The 26,257-nt window shown below is 44.7% G+C and overlaps 1 pseudogene; it reads left to right on the top strand.

The window, feature by feature from the left end:
* Positions 1 to 6,051: 6,051 nt before the first annotated feature.
* On the top strand, positions 6,052 to 19,372 carry LOC118642188 (annotated as a pseudogene).
* Positions 19,373 to 26,257: the final 6,885 nt, after the last annotated feature.

Raw genomic sequence — 26,257 nt, 5'->3', positions numbered from 1 at the left:
TTGAAAGTGAAGGGATGGAAAAAAATTTTCCAAGCAAATGGAAAGCAAAAAAAAGCTGGGGTAGCAATTCTCATATCTGATAAAATAGATTTCAAAATGAAGACCATAACTAGAGACAAAGAAGGCCACTACATAATATTGAAAGAATCTATCCAACAGGAAGATATAACCCTGATCAACATATATGCACCCAATATAGGAGCACCAAAATATATTAAAAATCTTCTGGAGGACTTCCAAGGAGAAATCGACAACAATACAATCATAGCAGGGGACTTCAACACCCCATTGACAGCACTGGATAGATCCTCTAGGCAAAAAATTAGCAAGGAAACAGAGACTCTAAATGAAGCACTAGACCAAATGGATTTAATAGATATCTACAGAGAATTACACCCCAAAACTACAGAAGTCACATTCTTCTCAAGTGCACAAGGGACATTCTCAAAGATAGACCACATGATAGGACACAAACTAAATCTCTACAAGTTCAAGAAGATTGAAATCATATCAAGCATCTTCTCAGATCACAATGGCATGAAACTAGAAATCAATTGCAACAAGAACATGCAAAGACATTTCAACACATGGAGGCTAAATAGCATGTTATTAAACAATGAATGGGTCACTGAGGAGATCAAGGAAGAAATTAAATACTTCCTGGAAACCAATGAAAATGAACACACAACAACACAAACTCTATGACATGCAGCAAAAGCAGTTCTGAGAGGGAAGTTCATAGCACTACAGGCCTACCTCAAAAAACAAGAAAAATTTCTAATTGAATGTCTAATCTCACAACTTAAAGAATTAGAAAGCAAACAAAAAGAAAACCCCAGAGCAAGTAGAAGGACGGAAATACTAAAGATCAGAGCAGAAATAAATGACATAGAGACCAAAAAAACAATTGAAAGGATCAATGAAACAAAGAGCTGGTTTTTCCAAAAGATTAGCAAGATTGATGGACCCTTAGCTAGACTCACCAAGAAACAGAGAGAGAACCCAAATACACAAAATCAGAAATGAAAGAGGAGAAGTAACAACCAACACCACAGAAATACAAAAGATCGTTAACAACTACTATGAACAACTATATGGCAACAAATTCGACAATCTAAGCGAAATGGGCAAATTTCTAGAAACACACAGTCTCCCAAAACTATTCCCGGAAGAGATAGAAAACTTGAACAGACCAATAACAACTAAGGAAATTGAAGAGGTAATCAAGACTCTCCCAGCAAACAAAAGCCCAGGCCCAGATGGCTTCACGGGGGAGTTTTACCGAACATTCAAAAAAGAACTAACACCCATTCTCCTCAAACTATTTCAAAAAATTTAAGAAGAAGGAAGACTTCCAAACACGTGCTATGAGGCCAGCATAATTTTAATTCCAAAACCAGAAAAAGACACTATGAAGAAAGAAAACTACAGGCCAATATCCCTGATAAACATAGACGCCAAAATCCTGAACAAAATTTTAGCAAATCGGATCCAGAAATACATCAAAAAAATTATTCACCATGACCAAGTGGGATTCATTCCAGGGATGCAAGGCTGGTACAATATTTGTAAATCAATAAACGTGATACACCACATAAACAAAATGAAGAATAAAAACCACATGATCATATCAATAGATGCTGAAAAAGCATTCGACAAAATCCAGCATCCATTTCTGATAAAAATGCTCAGAAATGTAGGAATAGAGGGATCATATCTTGACATAATAAAGGCCATATATGAAAGACCTCCAGCCAACATCATACTCAATGGGCAGAAACTAAAAACATTTCCATTAAGAACAGGAACAAGACAGGGAAGTCCACTTTCGCCACTCTTATATAACATAGTACTGGAAGTCTTAGCCACAGCAATCAGACATGAAGAAAAAATAAAAAGGATCCAAATTGGAAAGGAGGAAGTGAAACTGTCATTATTTGCAGATGACATGATATTATACATAGAAAACCCTAAAGACTCCATCAAAAATCTACTAGACTTAATAAATGAATTTGGCAAAGTAGCAGGATACAAAATTAACGTCAAGAAATCGACGGCATTCTTGTACACCAATGATGAACTCACAGAAAGAGAAAGTAAAAAAACAATCCCATTTACCATCGCGCCAAAAAAATTACGATACCTAGGAATAAACTTAACCAAAGAAGTAAAGGACTTATTTGCAGAAAACTACAGGTCATTGATAAAAGAAATAGAGGAAGATATAAAAAAGTGGAAGCACATACCCTGTTCATGGATTGGAAGAAGTAACATAATTAAAATGTCCATACTACCCAAAGCAATCTATAGATTCAATGCAATCCCCATCAAAATACCAACAATATATTTCGTAGAACTAGAACAAATACTCCAAGAGTTCATATGGAACCAAAAAAGACCCCGAATAGCCACAGCAATCTTGAAAAAAAAGAACAAAGTAGGTGGGATCACAATACCAGATATCAGGTTATACTACAAAACGACTGTAACCAAAACAGCCTGGTACTGGCACAAGAAAATGCATATAGACCAGTGGAACAGAACTGAAAACCCAGGTATGGACCCAAGGTAATATGCTCAATTAATATTTGACAAAGGTGGCAAGAGTATACAGTGGAGTAAAGACAGCCTCTTTAATAAATGGTGTTGGGAAAATTGGACAGCTACATGCAAAAAATTGAAACTAGACCATCAACTTACACCATACACAGAAATAAACTCAAAATGGATTAAAGACTTAAATGTGACCCGTGAATCCATAAAATTCTAGAAGAAAATGTAGGCAACACAATTTCGGACATCATACAGAGCAGAATTTTCACTGATACATCACCTAAGGCAACAGAAACAAAGGAAAAAATGAACACATGGGACTACATCAAACTAAAAAGCTTCTGCACAGCAAAAGAAACAATCATCAAAATGGAAAAGCAACCCACTGTATGGGAGAACATCATTGCCAATGATGTATCAGATAAGGGGTTAATTTCCAGTATATAGAGAGTGCTCATACAACTCAACAAAAGGAAGACAAAGAACCCAATTAAAAAATGGGCAGAGGAGCTGAATAGACACCTCTCCAAACAGGACATACAAATGGCCAAAAGACATATGAAGAAATGCTCAACATCACTAATCATCAGAGAGATGCAAATTAAAACAACAATGAGGTATCACCTCACACCTGTCAGAATGGCCGCCATCAACAAATCATCAAACAACAAGTGTTGGCGAGGGTGTGGAGAAAAGGGGACTCTAGTACACTGCTGGTGGGAATGTAGACTGGTGCAGCCGCTGTGGAAAACAATATGGTGTTACCTCAAAAAATTAAAAATTGAACTTCCATTTGACCCAGTGATCCCACTGCTAGGAATATACCCTAAGAAGCCTGAAATACCAATCAGGAAGACTATATGTACCCCCATGTTCATAGCAGCACTATTTATAATAGCTAAGATCTGGAAACAGCCCAAGTGTCCATCAGTAGACGAATGGATAAAAAAGCTGTGGTACATGTACACAATGGAGTACTATGCAGCGGTAAGAAAGAAAGATCTCTTATCCTTTGAGACGACATGGAGGGACCTGGAAAGTATTATCCTAAGTGAAAGAAGCCAAGCAGAAAAAGACAAATACCACATGATCTCACTTATATACGGAATATAATGAACATAACAGTCTGAGGAATACAGTAGACCCAGAAACATGGAAGTAGGGCACAGACTGACATCCCTCATAAGAGGGTGTGGGGGGGAGTGGGAATAGTTAAACCACAGAACTTACATGCATGTATGCATGACCAATGGACATGGACAACTAAGCTGGGGACGGGGTGGGGGTGGGGTGGGGGGTGCCAATTGGGTAAAAAAGGTAAAATATCTGTAACAAAAAAAATAAATAAATAATTTATAAAAATAGAATAAATAAGTAAAATAAAATAAACTGAAGAAAAACAAAATGTCTGTTGCAGGTAGTTCTGCAGCAGTAGCTGTAGACCGGCACCTAGAAGGACACGCAGCTGAGAGGCAGAGAAAGCGGTCCTGTGGTCTCGTTCCCTGTGGAGAACGAGCTGTGGCCATGCCTGCAGACCTGCCCTGCGGACGAGCTGCGCGGCCCATGCGGTGCGGGGTGACGTCTGCAGGGCTATCTCACCAAGGCAACTGCACTGGGCCAGAATCAGGCGTCTGAGTTTGTGGTCCAGATCTGCAGCTCAACCGCTGGAGCGGTCCTGCTCTCCCCTGTGAGACATGGAAGGGGTGACAGAGAAACGTCCAGAGAACAGAAATGTACTGTTCCTGTCCCATCGTCGCTGCAGCATCTCCTGTGCCCTGCACAAGGCCTGTTGGGCAGATCTGAACTTAGGGGACCTGTGCTGGTGTCTGGGTGTAGTTTGGGGTTTAGGAACTTGATCTCAGGAACAGTGGACAGGGGAGTGTTCTGGGCTCTTCCTGGGGAGAGTGGGTGGGAAGGGTTAGATGTTGAGGGGAGAAGCGTGAAGGGTGGACTGGACGTTTCGCAATTTAGGAGTGTTTGGAAGAAATAGGGGTGTTTGAAGAAGATTTTGGTGAAGGGCAGGGATGCTGAAAGCAGATCTTTGTTGGATCATGTATTTGAGAGGTAGGGAGCATATGTTCTGGCCTGGGGGCCTTTCCTAGCGCCACACTGGGGGCTGTCACACCCAGGGGTGACTCCTGAGTGAAAGCGGGAGCTGAGAGAGGGGAGCACTGGGGAGCCGCTCCTACGAGGTGTCTGGCCAGCAGGGCAGTGTTGCCTGAACCCTTAGCTGCCCAATGAACTTTGCGTGTCTGCAGAGGCCCAGGATCCTCATAAAAGCTGCAGTTTATTGGGTGCCCACCGTGCGCTGGCACCTTACACATGTGAGTGCTGATCCTCACAACATTTAGTGAGTGCAAGCGATTGTTACGCCCACCCTTCAGAGCAGCGCTGTCTCAGAGCTCAAGCCCCTTGCCTTGGGTCACTCCGCTGCTAAGTGACAGCTGAGGACAGGTCAGACTTTCGGCAACATCGCGTGCTTTCTGGTCAGTTTCTGAGCAGTAGTCCGAAGGAGAAACCTGGGGTTCACGCTGTCTAAGAGCGCAGCAGCTTCAGTGCAGAATGAAGGCCACACCAGGAGAGGGGCCGAGGAGCTGGCACTACCCCCCCACCAGAGCCTGCCCCCCACCCCAGAGCCTGGGAAGCAGCCGGACACTGAAGACCACAGAGTGTACGGCTCCATTTCTGTGAACTTCTGGAACGGGCATCTGTAGGCATGGACAGTGGATTAGTGGTGCCTGGGGCTGGGGGGGGCTGGTTGCTAAAGGGTATGGGTGTTTTGGGGGGTTGATGAAAATGTAAAAGTTATTGTAGTGATGGTTGTACGTGTCTGTGATTATACAGAAAACCATTGAAACATATACTTTAAATAGATGCATTATTATGATATATGAGTTATATCTTGACAAAGCTGTTACAAAAATAATAAAAATAAAGGCACAGATGGTCTCACCCACTAGGATGGATGCCATCAGAGAACAGAAAATGAGTGCTGACAGAGCTGTGGGGGACTGGGGCCCTGGGCATCGCTGGTGGGGGAACGGAAACTGGTGCAGATGGAGGGCTTGCTTTGGAGTCAAAGTGGACTTTCCCCACGGTCCAGCCACCCACTCTGGGTTGCACATACAAAAGAAGCAAGTCTCAGTGATGTGTGCACACACGTTCATAGTCGTGTTATGTATGATAGCCGAAAGGTAGGATTAACCTGTGTCCATCAGTGGATGAGCAGATAAGATAAAGGTTCTGTCCATACAGCGGACTGTCACTCAGCCTTCGGAAGATTCTGACCCACTTCTGACTGTGCTGCAGTGTGCGTGAGCCTTGAGGGCATCGAGGTGAAAGGAGCCAGACTCAGAGGGACAGGTTCCGTGTGATTCCGCCGACATGTGGTGCCCAGAGCCAGCAGTCACAGAGACGGGGAGTAGCAGGGTTCTGCCGGGCTGGGGGCAGAAACAGAGGGGCGTTTGTGTGGAAGAGGGGCAGTTTCTATTTTGCGAAATGAAGAGTTATGGAGAAGGTAGGTGGAGGTGGCCATGCAGCAGCGTGAATGTGCTCAGGGCCACTGCGGTGCACACTTCCACATGGTGAGACGGGACATTTTGTTATATGCTTCTAACCACACTAAAGAAAACTGGGAGAAAAACTGAAGGCACAGACCCCTGACGATCCCGTGGCTTGCTCCCTCACCTGCGCCAGGCTTCGTTGGCTGTCACCTGCTCAGGCAGCCCCGAGCCATGGGAGCACCCCTCAGCCCTGCTGTCCCATCGAACACGTTGTCTTCAGGGTGACTCAGAAAGAACTTAGCACCGCCACAAGTTTTGTGCGCTAGTCCTCACCGGAGGGCGCTTCCCACAGATCTTACAGAGTGGAAAGGAGGGAGGGAGAGAAGGAGGGAGGAACATCAGTGTGTGAGACACAGGGACTGGTTGCCTCCGGCAGGTGCCCCCACACTTTCACTAGGACATGCCCTGTGTGTTGCAGGGACTCCTCCTGGGTGGCCTGGTAAAAGCGAAAGGTCTGGGTGAGGCTGATCCCAGGGTGGCTGGTGCTGTGTCCTGTGTGTTTCAGGTCTCCGGCTGTGGCTCCTTTACAAATTGGCGTTGACTCTGTGATATATATAATTATACTTGGTCATCAATTAATCATTTTTAAGTGCTTAATTCTTTTGAATCGCCCAGGATTTTAGTGATTTATTTGTTCATTGCCTGTATGACTGTACTCAAATGTAAATTCTGTGACAGCCGGGCTTTCCCTCCAGGTATCACTCGCCCCTGTGTCCTTGGCACCAGGACAGTGCCCGCACACACAGGGTCGCTGTTCAGCACGCAGCCACCAGCTGGATGACAGTCGTGCTACCCACCACTCCCGGTCCTCCAGCTTGGTAAACACTGCGGACAAGGTCAATCTGAAGTAACCGAGCTCTCTGAGAGCTCGTTACTGGTGTATAAAAGTGCCCTCGATTTTCAATGTTAGTTTTGTATCCTGCTACTTTGCCGAATTTATTTATTAAATCTAGTAGTTTTTTGGTGGTCTTTATGGTTTTCTGTCTACAGTATCATGTCATCTGCAAATAATGAGTTTTAATTCCTTGTTTCCAGTTTGGATGCCTTTTATTTCTTCTTCTTGTCTGATTGCTGTGGCTAGGACTTCCAGTACTGTAGTGAATAGGAGTAGTGAAAGCAGCTATCCCTGTCTTGTTCCTGTTCTTAAGGGGAATGCTTTTAGTTTTTGCCCACTGAGTATGATGTTGGCTGTAGGTTTGTCATATTTGGCCTTTATTATGTTGAGGTATGATCTCTCTGTTCCCACATTGCTGAGAGTTTTTATCAATAATTGGTGCTAGATTTTGTCTAATGCTATTTCTGCATCTGTTGATAGGATCACATGATTTTTATCTTTCATTTTATTTATGTGATGTATTAAGTCTATTAATTGGTAAATATTGTACCAGCCTTGCATTTGTGTGGAATAAACCCCAATTGGTCATGGTGTATGATATTTTTAATGTATTGCTTGATATGATTTGCTGATATTTTATTGAGGATTTTAGCATCTGTGTTCATCAGGTAAACTGACGAACAAAATAGTACCATCAACATGGAAGCATGGAACAGCCTGACAGATCTCAGAGGGACGGGGGTGGAGATTAACCAAAGAATTTATATGCATAATCCACAGACACAGACACAGTGCAAGGAAGGCCGGTGGGTGGGAGCCAGGTGGGGGGAGGAAGGGGAGAAACGGGGGGCATCTGTAATGCTCTCAACAATAAGATAAATTTCTAAAAAAAGTAAACAGAACTGTTTCCAAGTAAGTAAACAAAGGAAAAATATATGTTCACACATGACACATAAATGGACAAAGGCAAAACGTCTACTAAAATATTACCCCAAATGTTACTAGTGATGATCTCTAAGTGGAAGTGATGTAGGCAATTGATGGGTTAATTTATTTCTGCCTGTTTTTTCCCCCCTAAAAGAGAAATGCAGGTGATTTTCTTTTTTGATTATTGATATTTTCTACAGTAATAACACAGGTTTTTCAGTCACTGTACACTGACTGTGAGGCGAGCTTTTATCACAGTCCCAGGCCCCTCCCAGGCGGTAACTCATTCTTCACAGCCCTCCGAAGTAGGTCTCCACGTTACAGACAGAATATAGGCACAGAGAGGCTGAAGAATGTACCTAGGCCCTAGAGCAAGGATGGCAGTCAGGAGGCTTAGCACCGAAGCCCTGCCTCCACACCTCGTTCTGCTGCGATGCGCAGATGTTCTTTATGGAGTTACCGTGCTGGGGAGAAATCCGCCCATGTGGGTTTCATAAGAATCCATCGGGATCCAACCTCCCGAAGTGGCTGGGGCATGAAGCATGTGTTCTTTCAAACCTGTCAGCCTGGTTTGAAGAGCGATGGGCCCACCTGTCTAAGGGCCCTGCTTCTCTGTGGGAGCCAGTCCAGCTCATTGACACATGGTATTTTTTTTTTATCCTCACCCGAGGACATTGTTCCATTTTTTGTTCAGACAGAGTGGGAGGGAGAGAGAGAGAAACATCGACGTGAAAGGGACACATTGAGTGGCTGCCTCCCACACGATCCAACCAGGGCCGGGGACAAACTGCAACCGAGGTACGCACCCTTAGCGAGAACTGAACCCGGGCCTCTCTGGACTGCAGGCCAATGCTCTAACCACTGAGCAAAACCAGCCAGGGCTGACACAGGGTATTTACTCTTAGGACCTAAATATAGGGTTTGAGTTGCTAATGTGTCTTGAGAAGTTTCAGATTCAACTCTTATTAGTCCAGGACGTGGACAGGTTTAAAGGTGCAGAGAGATGGAGCTTGGTGTGGAGAACAGACTGATTTCCTTGTCCCCTCATCAAAGTAATACTTCTCATTATGAAAATGCAGAAAGGTATCAGGAGATCAAAAGTTACCACCACGTTGTCACCGATACTGTTTCGGTGGATAGGAAAATTTAAAAGTGCCTTCCTGTGTCTTGTCGGACTGGGAGGGCGGTAAGGAGTTGAGTCCTTTGCCCAGGGTGCTGAGGGTGCCCGCACCTGCTTTTCATGGCATCGCAGACTTGTCATTGAGGAGGGTTCTGAGTGACATTTGCAGCTGTCCAGAATGAGCAGCTAATAATGGCAGAAAGAGTCCTGGGCTTGGAGTCCCAAGGTCTACATCCAAACTCTCTGGAAGCTTCCTAATTGTGTGTCTTTGACTAAGGTACTTAACCTTCCTGGTCTTCCATCATTTGTGAAATAATATGTGAAATGAAATGAACACTGTTGTAAGAGCCCAAATGAAAATGCTCTCCTATAAATTTTTACTGACTGGCTGACCTTGAACAAGTTACTTAACCTCTCTCTGCCTCAGCCCTGTCGTCAGTGGAATGCAAACAATGGAAGTGCTCCCCTCACCAGACCCCAGAGGGGCCGTGAGAAGTGATGTCACACGCTCGGTCCAGTGCCGTGCTGCTATCCACCACGGTTTCACATCTCTTTTCCCTCTGGGGATGGTGAAGTCAGTCAGTGGCAGCTACAGCATTTTATTTTATATATTTTTACCTTTTTAACTTCTTTTTTTATTGTTAAAAGTATTATAGATGTCCCCCTTTTTTCCTGCTGACCCCCTTCTTCCTGCTTCTGCCTTCCCAGCCTAGTGTCCATGTCGATTGGTTGTGCATATATGCATACAAGTTCTTTGGTTTATCTCTTCCCACTCCTCCCACCCTTCCCTTTGAAGTTTGTCAGTCTGCTCCCTACTTCCATGATTCTGGATCTATTTTGATTGACAGCTTATTTTGTTCATAATGTTCTACAAATAAGTGAGACCATGTGGTACTTGTCTTTCTCTGACTGACTTATTTTGCTCGGCGTAATACTCTCCAGGTCCCTCCATGACGTCTCAAAGGGTAAGAGATCTTTCTTTCTTACAGCTGCATAATATTCCATTGTGTATATGTACCACAGCTTTTTTATCCACTTTTCTACTGATGGGCACTTGGGCTGTTTCTAGATCTTAGCTATTGTAAATAGCACTGCGATGAATATAGGGATGCATATATTCTTCCTGATTGGTATTTCAGGTTTCTTAGGATATATTCCAAGAAGTGGGATCACTGGGTCAAATGGCAGTTTTATTTTTAATTTTTTGAGGAAACACCAACCATATTGTTTTCCATTCTGGCTGCACCAGTCTGCATTCCCACCAGCAGTGTACTAGAGTCCACTTGTTTGATTTGTTTATGGCAGCCATTCTGGCAGGTGTGAGGTGATACCTCAGAGTTGTTTTAATCTGTATCTCTCTGATGATTAGAGATATTGAGCATTTTTTCATATGTCTCCTGGCCATTTGTATGTCCTGTTTGGAGAAGTGTCTATTCAGGTCCTCTGCTGATTTTTTTTTTTTTTTTAATCCTCACCGGAGGACATTTTTCCATTTTTTGTTCAGGTAGAGTGGGAGGGAGAGAGAAGAACAGGGAGAGAGAGAGAAACATCGATGTGAAAGGGACACATCGAGTGGCTGCCACCCGCACAACCGACCAGGGCCCAGGACAAACTGCAACCGAGGTACGCGCCCTTAGCGGGAACCGAACCTGGGTCTCTCAGGACCACAGGCCGACGCTCTAACTGCTGAGCCAAACCGGCCAGGGCTCTGCTGATTTTTTAATTGGATTGTTTGTCTTCCTATGTTGAGTGATATGAGTACTCTATATATTTTGGACATTATCCCCTTAAATTATGTATAGTTGACAAACATGTTCTCCCAGAGAATGTATTTCCTTTTCCTTTTGATGCCGATTTCTTTTTCTGTGCAGAAGTTTTTAAGTTTGATGTAGTCCCATATATTAATTTTTTCCTTTGTTTCTCTTGCCCTAGATGATATATCAGTGAAAATTCTACTACATATGATGTCAGATTTTTCTGCCTACATTTTCTTCTAGGATTTTTATGGTTTCACAGCTTATTTAAGTCTTTTATCCATTTTGAGTTTATTCTCATGTATGGTGTAAGTTTGTGGTCTAGTTTCATCTTTTTGCATGTAGCTGTCCAGTGGAGACTCTTTTCTCCATTGTATGCTTTTGCCACCTTTGTCAAATATTAATTGAGCATGTCTTGGGTCAATTTCTGGGTTCTCTGTTCTGTTCCATTGGTCTATGTGTCTGTTCTTGTGCCAGTACCAGGCTGTTTTTATTACAGTGGCTTTGTAGTATAACCTGAAATCTGGTAATGTGATCCCTCCTACTTTGTCCTTCTTTTTCAAAATTGCTGTGGCTATTTGGGGTCTTTTATGGTTCCATATAAACTTTTGGAGTATTGGTTCTCCCTCTGTGAAATATGCCATTGGTATTTTAATAGGGGTTGCATTAAATCTGTGGATTGCTTTGGGTAGTATGGACATTTTATTTTATATTTTATTTATTTATATTGATTTTTTTAGAGAGAGAAAGATAGAGAGAGGGAGGGAGAGAGAAACATCTATGAGCGAGAACCTCAGTTGGCTGCCTCCTGCATGCCCTCCAAGAGGGATTGGGCCCACAACCTGGGCCTGTGCCCTGATCAGGAATTGAACCAGTGACCTCTAGGTGTATGGGTCAATACTCAACCACTGGGCCATACTGGCCGAGCAGTATGGACATTTAAATTATGTTCATTTTTCTGATCCATGCACATTTTATATATTTCACTTTTTTATATCCTCCTCTATTTCTTTTTTCAGTGTCCTATAGCTTTCTGAGAAAAGGTATTTACCTCCTTGGTTAAGGTTATTCCTAGGTGTTTTATTGTTTTTTGTTGCAGTGATAAATGGGATTGTACTTTTGGTTTCCCTTTCTGACTGTTCATTATTGGTGTATATGAATGCCATTGATTTCTGGATATTAATTTTGTATTCTGATACTTTGCCAAATTCATTTATTAAATCTAGTAGATTTTTGATGGAGTCTTTAGGGTTTTCTGTCTACAGTAACATGTTGTAAGTGAATGATAATTTACTTCCTCCTTTCAGATTTGGATGCTTTTTCTTTTTTCTTTTTTTTCTGATTGTTGTGGCTAAGAGTTCCAGTACTATGTTAAATAAGAGTGGCGAAAGTGGGCATCGCTGTCTGGTTCCTCTTCTTAAGGGAAATGCTATTAGTTTTTGCCCATTGAATATGATGTTGGCTGTAGGTTTTTCATATATGGCGTTTATTATGTTGAGATATGATCCTTCTATTCCCACAATGCTGAGCCTTAGCAGAAATGGGTGCTGGATTTTGTCAGATGCTTTTTCAGTATATATTGATACGATCATATAGTTTTTATCTTTCATTTTGTTTATGTGGTGTATCACATTTATTGATTTGTGAATATTGTGTCAGCCTTGCATCCCTGGGATGAATTCCATTTTGTCATGGTGAATAATGTTTTTAATGTATTGCTGGATCTGATTTACTAATATTTTGTTCAGGATTTTGGCATCTATGTTCATCAGGGATATTGGCCTGTAGTTTTCTTTCTTTGTAGTGTCTTTATCTGGTTTTGGAATTAGAATTATGCTGGCTTCATAAAACAAGTTTGGAAGTCTCCTTTCTTTTTGGACTTTATGGAATAGTTCGAGGAGAATGGGTGCTAGTTCTTCTTTGAATGTTTAGTAAAATTCCCCTGTGAAACTGTCTGGGCTGGGCTTTTGTTTGCTGGGAGTTTCTTGGTTACATCTTCAATTTCTTTAGTTGTTATTGGTCTGTTCAAGTTTTCTCATTCTTCCCATTTCTGTTTTGGGAGACTGTGTGATTTTAGAAATGTGTCCATTTCACCTAGATTGTCCAATTTGTTGGCGTATAATTTTTCATAGTATTTTTTTAAAACAATCCTTTGTATTTCTGTGGTGTCAGTTGTTATTTCTCCTCTTTCATTTCTGATTTTGTTTATTTGTGTCCTCTCACTTTGTTTGTTGGTGAGACTGGCTAAGGGTTCATCAGTCTCATTTATCTTTTCAAAGAATCAGCTCTTTGTTTCATTGATCTTTTAAATTTTTTTTTTTTTTAGCCTTTATGTTGTTTATTTCTGCGCTGACCTTTACTATTTATTTCCTTATACTTGCTTTGGGTTTTTCTTTTTGTTTACTTTCTATTTCTTTAAATTGAAGTTAGATAGTCAATTAGAAATTTTTCTTGTTTCATGAGGTAGGCCTGTAGTGCTATGAACTTCCTTCTCAGGACTGCTTTCAATGCGTCCCATAGATTTTGTGTTGTGTGTTCATTTTCATTGATTTCCAGGAAGTTTGCGATTTCTTCCTTGATCTTGGTAACCCATTTAATGTTTAATAATATGCTATTTAGCTTCCATGTGTTTGAATATTTTTTAGTGTTTTTATTGTAATTGATTTCTAGTGTCATGCCATTGTGATCTGAGAAGATGTTTGATATGATTTCAATTTTCTTGAACTTGTAGAGAGTTAGTTTGCATCCTAACATGTGGTCTATCTGTGAGAATGCCCCATGTGCACTTGAGCGGAATGTAAATTCTGCAGTTTTGTGGTGTAATTCTCTATAGATATACAATAAATCCATTTAATCTAATACATTTAAAGTCTCTGTTTCCTTGTTAATTTCTTGTCTAGAGGATCTATCCAATGATGTCATTAGGGTGTTGAAGTTCCCTGCTATGATTGTCTTGCTGTTGATTTCTCCTTTGAAGTCCTCCAAAATATTTTTTAATATATGTTGGTGCTCCTAAATTGGGTGCATATATGTTTACCAAGGTTATATCTTCCTGTTGGATAGATCCTTTCAATATTATATAGTGGCTTTCTTTGTCTCTAGTTATGGTCTTCATTTTGAAGTTGATTTGATCAAATATGAGTATTGCTACCCCAGCTTTTTTTCCCCTTTTTGTTTGCTTGGAAATTTTATTTGCATCCCTTCACTTTCAACCTATGTGAGTCTTTTGTTGTGAGGTGGGTCTCCTGTAAGCAGCATATATATATATATCATGCTTTCTTATTCATTCAACTACTCAATGTCTTTTGATCAGAGCATTTAATCCATATACATTAAATGTTGTTATTGATATTTACTTATTTATTGCCATTTTAATTAATTATCATTATGTTTTCCTATTTCTTCTGCTTATTATAGTTTTTAAAATATTTCTTAAAGTGCTGATTTGGTGCTAATATATTCCCTTAGCCCTTTTTGTCTGGGAAGCTCTTTATTTCACTTTCTATTTTGAATGATAACCTTGCTGGATAAAGTAGTCTTGGATTCACATCCTTGTTTTTCTTTATCTTGAACACGTCATTCCCTACTGGCCTATAGTGTTTCTATTGAGAAAGCAGCTTATAGCCTTAGGGGGGGCTCCTTTGTAGGTAAGCTGTTGCTTTTTTCTTTCTTTTTTTTTTTTTTTTTGCTGCCTTTAAGAGTTTCTATTTTACTTTAATTTTTGGCATTTTAATTATGATGTGCCTTGATGTTGGTCTGTTTGGGCTCTTCTTACTTGGGGCCCTCTGTGCTTCCTGAACTTGTATGCTTTTTTCCTTTACCAAGTTAGGGAAGTTTTTTTTAATCACTTTTTCCTCAGATATATTCTTTAACCTTTGCTAATTTTTCTCCTCTTCTGGAACTCCTATGATGTGGATGTTGTTACAATTCATATTGTCCCACAGTTCTCTTAAACTGTCCTGTTTTTTTCATTGTTTTATTTTCTTTATGGTTCTCTGATTGACTGATTTTTTTCTACCCTGTCTTGTAATTCACTGATCTGATACTCAGCTTTCTTGAGTCTGCTGGTTATTCCTTCCAGTGTGTTCTTTATTTTTGCTATGTCATTCTTCATTTCCACATGGTGGTTTTTCATTTCCATTTGGTTGATTTTCATTGTTTCTGTATCTTTACTTATGCTGTTGAGCTTTCTCATAATCATTACTCTGAATTCTACCTCTGATAACTTGCTTAATTTTGTTTCACATATCCCTTCTTCTGTAGAATTCTCTTGTTCTTTGGTTTGGGATTTGTTTCTTTGTTTCACCATTTTGGTTCTCTCAGTGGGTTTTGGAGCCTGCCAAATTTTCCCTGTGCATATCAGTGTTCTGCTAATTGTGGCTCCATCTGCTGGGTTTGGGATGAGTGTGGGAGGACTCACATGAAACACCAATGTCTAGTCTTACTTTCCTGAGTAGATTCGCAAGCCAAGCAACGATTCAGTTATCCTCCAGCTTTTGCCTGCAGGCTATTAGTCTCAGTTACTTAATGAGCCTTGGGTTGTAGCTCTCAGCTGAATGAAAAATCCCTCAGGTGGACAGGGTTAGATGATTTCCAGTGGGTGGGGCAGTTGTTATCCCTGGGTTAAAATTGGTTTGATAAGAATGTTGTTTCCGCAGTGTGAGCTGTTGGCTCAGCACAGGGGTCCAGGCCTCTGCCTTCATAGCTCAGTCCCCAGAGCCCCAGGGTGGTGTTAAATTCCTGAGGAAGGGGCAGTTGTTTCTCCTCCAGGCTGAAACCACTATGATGGGGCACTTTATAGACATGGCTACTGAAGCCATGGGGGAGGGGCTCAGCATAGGAATTTAGGTTTCAGCTTACCCAGCTCAGTCCTCAGAGCCACAACCCTCAACACTGCGAGCCAGGTCCAGATTTCAAATCTTTTGGAGGCTTTTTTCCCCCTCTTTGTTTGCTGGTAATCTGTAGCTGTTAATGAGCCTCAGTGTGTATTTCTCCGGCAGGGTAGTGGTAAATTCCTGAGGGCAGGGCCATTGCTTCTCCCCTGGGCTCTGGGAAAGGGCTCTAGGAGTAATATGGCTACTCTCCTGATTGGTTGATTTTTTCTACCCTGTCTTCTAATTCACTGATCCGGTCCTCAGCTTCCTCTACTCTGCTTTTTAAACCTTCCAATGTGTTTTTCATTTCGGATATGTCATTTTTATCTCTTCTTGATGGTTTTTAATTTCCAGTTGGCTTATTTTCAGTGTCTCTATGTCCTTACTCATGCTGTTCAGCTTCCTCAAGATCATGGCTCTGAATTCTAGCTCTGTTAACATGCCTAATTGCTCCACATTGATCTCATCTTCAGTGGAGGTCTCTTGCTCTTTCATTTGGCTTCTGTTTCTGTGTTTCACCATTTTGGCTATCACTGTGGGCTTTGGAGCCTGTCAAGTTTTCCCTGTGGGTGTTGGTGTTCTGCTGTTTGTGGCTCCCTCTCCTGTGTTTAGATGAGCGAGGGAGGACCCACGTTGAACACCACTGTCAAGTCTTACTTTCCTGGTTAAAGTTGCCAGCCCAGGAAAGGTACTGTTATCCTCTAGCTTTTTGCCTGGAGGCTAGCAGTCGAGGTTACTTGAGGAGTTTTGGGTTGTCAGTTGATTGAAAAACTCCCTCAGGTGCTCAGCACAAGGGGCTTTCACGAGGGTGGGGCAGATGCTGGTTGTTAGTGAGCCTCAATTAGCACTTCAATGACCCACAGGGTGGGGTTGGATCTCCGAGGGAGGGGCTGCTGCCTCTCTCAGAGCCCTGGGAAGGAGCAATATGCCCACAGTCCTGCGTGGCTGCAACTCAGCAAACGCTCTGAGCGCCCTCCAAATCCCGAGTGTCCCCACACAGCTCCAGTCCAGTCTGTCCCCCTCTGCCGGAGCCCAAGGTGAGTGGCTGTGGCTGTTTCAGCCTCTGTCCCGGCTGCGCTGTGGGGCCGCCTGGGAGTGTGACCCGAGGGCGCTGCTCCCAGCTGAGGCTGCTGCCGAGCTGCCGACAGGGCTCCCAGCCCCCGTCTCGGGCCTTCGCAATCCTAACGGGATGGAGTCAGTGTCCCTCGTTATATGGTCCTCGCAAGCTGCTTTTCTGTTGCTTTTTCCCATCAATTTGTCTGTGTTATAGTTGTGATTCCAGTTTGGTTCTGGGAGACGGTCTGTGTAGCTTCCGTTCACTCTGCCGCCATTTTTCTCCTCTCAGATGGCTACTCTCCTTTGAGGGAGTGATTCAGCATAAAATTCCTGATGGCTTCCTTCCCAGCTCTCTCCCCAATGTCATGAACCCCCATCTCTGTTCCAGTCCAGTCTTCCCTCCCTCTGCCGGAGCCCAAGGTGAGTGGCTGTGGCTTATTTAGTGCCCTGGCCATTCAGAGAAGTGCTGGTGTTCCCTGTGCCTCTCCCTGTTGACAAAACCTCTGCTTTGGTGTTTTCCTCAGCCAGGTGTTATGTGGGCACCTTTCCCTTGTCTACCACTCTGTGCTGGGAGCCACCACTCTGTGCTGAGGAGCTGACTTGGGGTTTTAACCCCTTATCTGAAGGAACTGCTCACAGCTAAGACAGCCCTCATCTGCTGCCCATGGGCACCCGGCCAACCCTCTCATGCCTTTGCAGCTCCTTCTGGGCTTGATTTGGGGTCCTCTTTATGTCCCTGGTTATAAGGGTTCTCTCCAGCTGCTCTTCATTTGGTTTTTCCTGATGACTTGTCTTTATTTTAATTGTAATTCCAGTTTGGTCCCGGGAGATGGTCTATGTAGCTTCCATTCACTCTGCTACCATTTTAAATCTCCGCCACAAACATTTTAAAAATGAAATAGAGAATATCAGGATGGACACACCCCATGTGAATGGACTGCAGTACATGTAGCTGCGTGGAGACAGGGAGCCGGTGTCTTGGTGAGAGCTGCGAGGTGGGTCTCCGGGAGGACTGGCCGGCGCGGCAGACGGGAACCTGGAATGTGGAGGTCTGGAAGACCAGAAAGCTGATTAAGAGCTTGGAGGCAGCCCCAGAGAGAGAGAAATTCGATGTGAGAGATATATGTTGATCAGTTGCCTCCTGTGAGCACCCTCGGTTGGGAACTGAACCTGCAACCTAGCAATGGCGCAAGCATGATATCATTGGTCATTCCTCCCAAAGACAAACATTAGGTCACTAGTAAACCACCTCTCAGTCCTGGGAGCCGTTATATCTGTGCAACAGAGTCAAACTTTCTAGCAAAGTACCTCCAACTGGCCGGGATGCTTACTGTGGTGCAGTGGTAGCAGCAGAAGGAAAGGAAAGGAGAGTCTGCACTGACTTTGAACCACTCCCGCCCATCAGTACACCCTGTGCCTGCGTGAGCACCGCTCCACACAGAGGCCCTCCCAGCCCTGCTTGCAGGTGAGAGCAGGTCTGGCTCGGTGTCCCAGGGGGCGCACTGTGGGGCACACTCCGAGCACAAGAGAAAAGTCGGGCTCCCTGACTGTGGGCCTCCCAAAGGCACAGGTAGAGGAGGTGGTCAGCTTTGCGTTTTGCCTGTCTAAGAAGGGAAAAGCACCCTGGCCGGTTTTGCTGAGCGGTTAGAGCATCGATCTGCAGGTTCAGTTCCTGGTTAGGGGCACGGACCTGGCTGCAGGTTCGATCCCAGGCCCTGATCAGGGCCCGTCGGGAGGCAACTGGGCGATGTTTCTCTCTCTCTCCTTCCCTCCCTTCTACTATCTAAAAATCAATGGAAAAATATCCTCAGGTGAGGATTAACAACACCAACAGCTGTTTATTTTGGAGACACAGTGAATGTGGCTGGTCTTGTTTTAGCTGGGTCTGCTGACTTTCAAACTGATCAAGTCAGTCTGACATGTTTGACCAGAGGGTGCAATCAGAAGTTTTAAAATTAGTTGATGTATCCTATGGTGATGGAAATGGATTTAACCAAGCTATTGCGTTATCTACTGAAGTCTTCTCCAATGTGAAATTCGCTCAAAAGAAGAAAGTAATAGGGCAGTACTTTGGTGAAATCAGCCAGGATGTGGGCAGTACTGTTTTGGAGCTGAAGATACATTAAAGGCTTTAGAAATGGGAGCTGTAGAAATTCTAATAGTCTATGAACATCTGGATATAAGGAGATACATTCTTCATCGCAAGGCACAGCAGAGGAGAAAATTGTCTAACACCAGAGTAGTAGAAGGATAAATCCCATTTCAGAGACAGACAGGACAGAACACAGACTCAGTGAGAGCCCCCTGGAATGGTCTGCTAACAACTGCAAGACGTCTGGAGCTCACTGGAAATCGTCACAGATGAGCCTCAGGAAGGATCCCGGTTTGTGGAAGGATATGATGGAAGTGGAGGTACCTCGCGGTACCAAGTAGATTTCCAGGGAAGGGAATTCTGAGGAGGGGAGAACAAGTTGTGTGACCTTGATGGCAATGAGGCAGTGGACATGGGTCCTGCACACTGTGCCTCACCCTCCAGCATCCAACCCGAGGAGCAGGCCCTTGGAGGAATCCAACAGATTCCTGCCTTCAGTGGGCACATTTCCAGAACTCAGGGCACAATCCATGAACATTGGATATCGAAAAGGAAACTGAAACAGAACCAGACCCAGCCTGCGCTCCGGGTGCCATAGTGTCAGCGCAGCCGCCTAGGGCTGCATTCCTTGACGCCACTGAGGACTCATTTACACAGGGGTCGCAGTTTTTACTTTTACTCCATGGTGTAATTGGTTGCTCTTGTATTTTATTTAAAAAATATTTTTTAACCTTCATACATAGAATCAAAATACTTTAACTGCTGTGAACCTTCAAAAGTTAATCGAAATGAGATCACGCTAATGTTTCTTATTTTATTAGAGAGAAATGAAGTTGCTGCATTTCACGGTGACCCATTCACATGGCATTCTCTGTATGCACTGCATACAAAGAAACGCGCAGAGACGTGTCGGAACTGTGTCTCTTCTGGTCCCTGTGAAAGGTTGGAAGGGCCCGCTCTTGGCAATTTCAGGTCACTCCCTCACTCGGCCCCTCCCCGCCCAGACTCGGTTTCAAGGATGCCAGTTCCCTCGTCCGCGGAGCTGACGTGTGAAGCCTTTGGGCCTGGCATTTGTGCTGGTTTGGGGAGCCCTCGCAGCGTTGCTGTGACGAGGGCTCCCGTCACCTGGGCCTGCTGGAAACATGGGGACGGTCATGTTGGGCTCTGTGCTGTTGCTGCATCGGGAGAAATGAAACATGCGATGTCAGTGAACGTGAAGACATTTTAAGACGATTTCCTTTTATTTTGCTTGGGTCTGCCCTTGGTAAAGAGAGGTGGTTCTCTTTTCCTTGTGTTGGACAGCATGAGGTTATGTGACTGTTTTGAGTTTTAAAAAATGAATGTCAAGGTTTTCCACAGGAACGACAGGTAAGACATGTACGACCGCATGCAGTTGTCACCCCTGACCTCCTGGGGGTGGCAGCCTCTGTTTCCAACATGGGACTTTCAAGCACCTCTCCAGTGACAAAATAGGAGAGGGGTGGAAATGGATGGGACACGGCTTCTGGCACCAGAAATTGGTTTCAAAAGTGGGCCTGAAAACTGAAGCTCATGCTTTGCAGCTGGGCTGTGAGTTGGACTTGACCCCAGCTGACAAGGTCATTGCTTGCCCGAGGTGGCAAAATGAGCAGTGTATGGGACGGCTCGGTGGTGGCAGTGGAGGAGGCTCCGAGGGGTTCTGAAGGACCCACCGCAGTAAGCGTCAGAAGCATCACCCCACACTGATAGGGCAGAGAGTGCATCTGCTTCTCCGACTGCCATTTCCTCGAGGCGACCGTCTCTGGCTGCACTGGTCTGAGCCAGCTCCTGTCCTGGGCTGCAGACCTGCCTGTGTTCCAACAACCCTGCTTCACTTGAACGAGGGAGGACATCTGAAACGTCAAGTTCCTGGTTCTCACACTGTACTCTGAGGTCCGGTGCCTGTCTGAGGATGTGCAGCCTGAGGTCTCAACCCCCAGTGAGAAGTCAGTTCACAGCGTGAGGCTGTGCCGGGGCAGGCTCTGGCTGCTTGCCGAGCACCCACGACGAGCCAGCCTGCTGTCTCCCCACAGTCCTCGGGTTTGCTGTTGTAAACAAGTCGGATGGGATAGACGAGACCAGAAAGATTGGACGTAAATTTATGCTTTTGAATAACTTATTGTTTCACATGATACATTTGGGGTATGCAGCTCCTTTTGTAGTCTTTATTTTTACTATTTAAGTTTGGAAGTGATGCTGACTTTCTGTATTTCTTTAGTCAATGTGTTCTCCTCGGTCATACATATTGCATTATACTTGATGTGTGTATCAGTCTATACTGATGTGTATTATCATCGCCGGACACACACATCACTGAGGGGTGCAACCGTAGTATTCTCAGCCACTGCAGGGATCCTGAGCAACGAAACCATGCTGTGGTGATGTGCAGGAATGGAGAAGAATATTAAACCGTATTTAAATTCTTAAATGAGAAAATGTCAGGGTGTATTTGTTATAGTGAGGACAGGGCTGACAGTGACGTTCTGTTTCTGGTGTGTGGGTGTGTACAAGCAATGTCAATTGCATTTCTTATCTTAGGTAACGGCTTGACATATGGAAACCACCAGATTAGGTCAGGTTACAACTTTGGACCCTATGATCTTAGATTTTACCTGGGTTTGCCAAGGTGTATAGCTTTGCTTACACAACTAAGGTAGCTAGCAAATAGCCATATTAAATACGTTAGCATTTTCTGTAACAATATTGTTTATATCAGATTCCATTACATCTTTCTATAAACTAAATCCCCACATAAGAAATGTTATTCATCCCTGGCTGGTTTGGCTCAGCGGTTAGAGCATCGGCCCGTGGACCAAGAGACCCGGGTTTGGTTACCGCTAAGGACACGTACCTCGGTTGCAGTTTGTCCCCAGCCCCAGTTGGGGTCATATGGGTGGCAACCACTTGATGTGTCTCTCTCATGTCGATGTTTCTCTCTCTCTTCCCCCCTCTCTCCCTCCCATTCTGTCTGAAGATAAATGCAAAAATATCCTCGGGTGAGGATAAAAAAATAAAATAAAAAGATAAATGTTATTCAGCAGATGGCGTCAGGGAAGGTGTTGCTGCCCTTGGGGAAATGGCGCCCCAACTTTCCCTGTTTGCCCTGTCTGCCCAGAACCTGGGACTTGGCAACCACTTACTGAGCCTTCTGGTTGACATAACTGCATTCCTCATTTCTCTTCAGACGTGGTCTCTTTTTTCTATCTCTTCACTGTGTTCTGTGGTACACTGATCTCACATTCTTTTAGGGAGGAAGCAGGCTATCAATACATTCAGGAAGAAGCCGGTGTGTGTCTTGTTTGCCCCACAGAGGTTGTGTCTCACATGGATGATGGATAGGAAAGAACACTGTGCACTGAGCCTGGCCTGGGGGTTGGGCATGGGGGGGGGGGGTCTGACTCAGCACAGGTGTGAACTTGATCCATTCTGTAGAAAAGGAGGACTGCTGGCATTTGTTTTAATGGAAATTTTTAAATGACTTTCTTTTTAACTGATTATAAAAGTAACATTTGCTCTTTGTGGAGAATTGAACAAAAAGCCATGGTAAGTCACCACTTGGAGATGACCACAGAGTGTACAGTCCAGTGGCTCCCAGTGTGCTCACGGGATTTGCAGCCGTCACCACAACCAATGTTAGCACCTTTTCCCCCTCACCCTAGAAGCCCTACTCCCTGAGTCCTGACTCCCCAGACCCTTTCCTCCCAGCACTGGATAACCATTAGGCTACCTTCTGTCTGTCTAGATGGGCCTTTCTGACTGCTCCTGTCACTCAGCACAGTGTTTTCGAGGTCCATCCACGTCGTAGCATGTGTCAGTACTTAATTTATCTTTATGGCTTGTATTAATCAGCTCAATTGCCATAGCACGATGCCATCGACCGAGAGGCGTAACAGAAATTCATGTGCACACAGATCTGGAGTCTGCAGTCCGAGGTCAGGGTGCTGTGGGGCAGGGTTTTGGTGAGTGCTCCCCTCCTGGCGTGCTGAAGCCACCTGCTAGCTGTGCCCGCATGGAGTGGAGGGGGAGCTCTGCTGTCTCTTTCTCTTTTTATTGGGCCACTGGTTCCATTGCATTCGGGTTCCACCCCATGACCTCCTTAACCTCCCTCCCCTCCTGAAAGGCCCTGTGTTCCAGAGCCATGTGAGGGGGCAGGGTCTCCACATCGAACTGGAGGGAGGGGCACAGTTCCTTCCATAGCAGGGCTGGATCATCGTCCCCTGTATGGATGAGTGGCATCTCGCTGCACCTGCTCATCAGTGGTGGGCGCTGTTGTTAGTACTCTGGCTCTATGAACAGTGCTGCTGTGGACATCTGTGTGCGGGTTCTGTGTGGATGTATATCTTCACTTCTCTTGGCTGTATAGAGTGACTAACTGTAGGGTCAGCTGTTTGGTAACTGCCAGACTGTCTCCAGACCACATTTAGAACCACCTGACACCCCACCAGCAGAGTGAGGATCAGTCCCTGCTAACACGTGTCACCCTCTGTCTGCGGGGCCACAGCCGCCCCTGGGCATGAAGTGCATCTCACTGGCTCTGCTTCAGGTCCCCATGATGCCTGATGACGTGGAGCGACTTCATGTGCTTGTGACCATTTGTGTATCTTCTCTGGAGAAACGTCTGTTCAGATCTTTTGCCCTTTTTATTGGGGTTGTATTTTTATTGTTGAGTTGTAAGAGTTCTTTATATAGTCTAGATACAAGTCTCTTATCAGATACATGATTTGAGTTTTGTGGTTAACTTTTCATTTTCTAGGTGTCTCTTGAAGAATGGGAATTTTTAATTTTGGTGATGTCCAGTTTATTTTTTTATGTGTTGCTTTGTGCTTTGGTGTTATATCTTAAGAAATCATTGCTTGACCCAAGGTCACAAAGATTTAGGTTTTTTTCCTAAGAGTTTTATGATTTAGTGCTTTCATGTAGGTCTTTGGTCAAGTTTGAGTTAATTTTTATGTGTGATGTGAGACAGAAATCCATCCTTTTGCATGGAAGTAGCAGTGTCCAAGCACCGCTTATTCGTGGACTTTCCCTGCTGATTGGGCTCCGTGTGCTTGTTGGAAATCAGTTGGCCATAAATGGGAGAGTTTTCTCTGGACTTTTAATTCTATTCCATTGATCTATTTGTCTCTCCTTATGCCCACACCACACTGTCTTGATTATTGTCACTTTACAGTAAGTTTTTAAATCAGAAAGTGTGAACCCTCCAACTTTATTCTTTTTAGTATCAAGATTGTTACGGCTTTTCTGGGTTTTTTGAATTTTCACTTGTCATTTTTCTCGTCATTGTTTGTGTGTGTGTGTGTGTGTGTGTGTGTGTGTCTGTTTTGTGTGTGTGTGTGTGTGTGTGGTACGTGCCCCAAGCAGGAACCAAACCTGGGACTCTCTGGTCTGCAGGCTGATGCTCCAACCACTGAGCCAAACCAACCAGGGCTCGTCATTGTTTTTTGTTTTGTTTTGTTTGTGATCCTCACTTGACGATATGTTTCTGTTGATTTTAGAGAGAGAGGAGGGGAAAGAGAGAGAAACGTCGATGTGAAAGGGAAATAGCAATATGTTTCTACCATACACACGCTGATTAGGGCTCAAACCCTTATCCTTTTGGTGTGTGGGATGACGCTCCAACCCACTGAGCCCCCAGCGGGTCTCTTATCAGTGTTTTGAAAATGCATCTTATCTTTACCTTCTCATCAGTGAGATACATCCCACGGTGATTCTCCCTGTTCCCTGTTTTCTCTTTCTAGCTCTATATCGTAAACACGTCCCCCATATGTTGTAAACTTATTTTACATATGATTCTCTACATAATTTAGTTGTCTTCCCATTGGACACTTTTTCTAAAGTTTGCCATTGAAAATGTTGCTGTTTTGGCTGCCTTCACTCCCGAGAGTTTGATTTCATTCAGTAGCTACTGAAGATATTCGTACATATTAAATATACTACCTTTTCATTCAAACCTTAAGATGGTTTCCCTAAAAGTAGTAGAACAGGTGCAGACAGGTGTGTCTTAGAAACTTAGAAAAGTCATTTGCAACTTAGAAAAGTCACTAACCTGTCTGACCCTCAGAGTTCTCATCTGAAAAATGGAGAGAACACTCTCACAGAGCCAGTGCAGGGCAGTGTGGCTGAGCACACACCTGACGCATTCCAGACACTCAGTAAATACTTGTAAGCATCGTTCTCTGCATCCTGCTTGCTGCTAGCTATATTTAACGTCGCGGAGCAGCAGAAATGCAGCAGCATTCCGGTGAGGAGCCGGCCACGTAAGGTCTCTCCTCTAAGCCTGGAGCTGCAGTTGCAATGTGTTGACAGGACGTTTTCCCACATTAACCAAAGAGAAGTGTTTGGATGTCATGCACCAACATATGTCTTCATGTCTAAATCTGTGTAGGTATTTAAGATTTGTTTCCTAGAATCATTTCCTAGCAATGTCTGTAGCCACCGAAGATATTGCTCACATAGTGAAGACACTAACCTCTTCCTTCAAGCCTAGATTAGCTCTCGAGCGCAGTGGGTCGGCCTGGTCAGCTCAGCCCACAGGAGGTGCTGACCCCCTGCGCGAGGCGGGGAGGGCGTGTTGCTCTGGGTGCCTGGGAGCAGCAGCAGCCGAAGGGCTCAGCCTAGGAAACCAGGCCCTCGGGTTCAAATCGTGAAAGGAACCACCACCATCTGCACTGGATGTGTGCCAGGCACCTCTCTGGTGGATTTTTGTGTCTCTCAGTTAATGTATTTAAATATCAAGATCACCCTGGACAGTCAGGTCCATAAGGAACCCAGTTTTATAGGTGAGGAAGCAGGTTTTGAGAGGGTTGGCAGCTGGGCTAGGGCGTGCTGGTGGCGATGACAGAGCCCGATCCCTCTGCCTCTCAGGTGGGACCACCCGGGTGTCCCCCGGAGCTGCAGCAAGCTGCACGTGGCTGGGAAACGTGTCTCCTTTCGACCGCCTGGAGGCGGAGAGAGTGCGGGCTTGGAGCTTAGAAAGGGGGCAAGAGTCAGAGTCCATTCATTGGTTCAACAAAGGTGGCTGAGCTCCTGCCCTGGGCAGGGGAACAGACCGGCCAGGTGCTGGCCGCACGCTGGAGACCACGAGCCCGCGCCTGGCTCTGCTGGAACGCGTGTGGTGGGAAAGCTCAATGTGGCTCCAGGAGCCACAGGACACGTGCAGACTGGCCGGCTGCTTCGGAGGACTTCTGGGTGCCAGAGAGTCCGGAAATAGTTTCCCCAGCCGGGCCTGAGATGTGAGTGCCAGAGGGCGAGGACCCGGGCCTGCAAGGGGGCTGGGTGAAGGCTGGAGAGAGGAGCTGGATGCAGGCAGAGGGGCCAGCTGGAGCAGTGGCTCAGCCTTGAGGACTTGGGATCGTCCTGAGGGCAGCAGGGGTCCTGCGGAGGGCTGTCCTGGCAGCCGTGGCATCAGGTGGGCTGTACGGACACCAGGTGTCTGCAGGTGGTCGGTTGATGGCTTGTGGCAGTG

Source organism: Molossus molossus, unplaced genomic scaffold (genome assembly GCF_014108415.1).
Source record: "Molossus molossus isolate mMolMol1 unplaced genomic scaffold, mMolMol1.p scaffold_m16_p_3, whole genome shotgun sequence".
In the NCBI taxonomy this organism is placed as follows: Eukaryota; Metazoa; Chordata; class Mammalia; order Chiroptera; family Molossidae; genus Molossus; species Molossus molossus.
The sequence above is the reverse complement of the archived record's forward strand: the minus strand, read 5'-3'. Positions and strand labels throughout refer to the sequence as shown.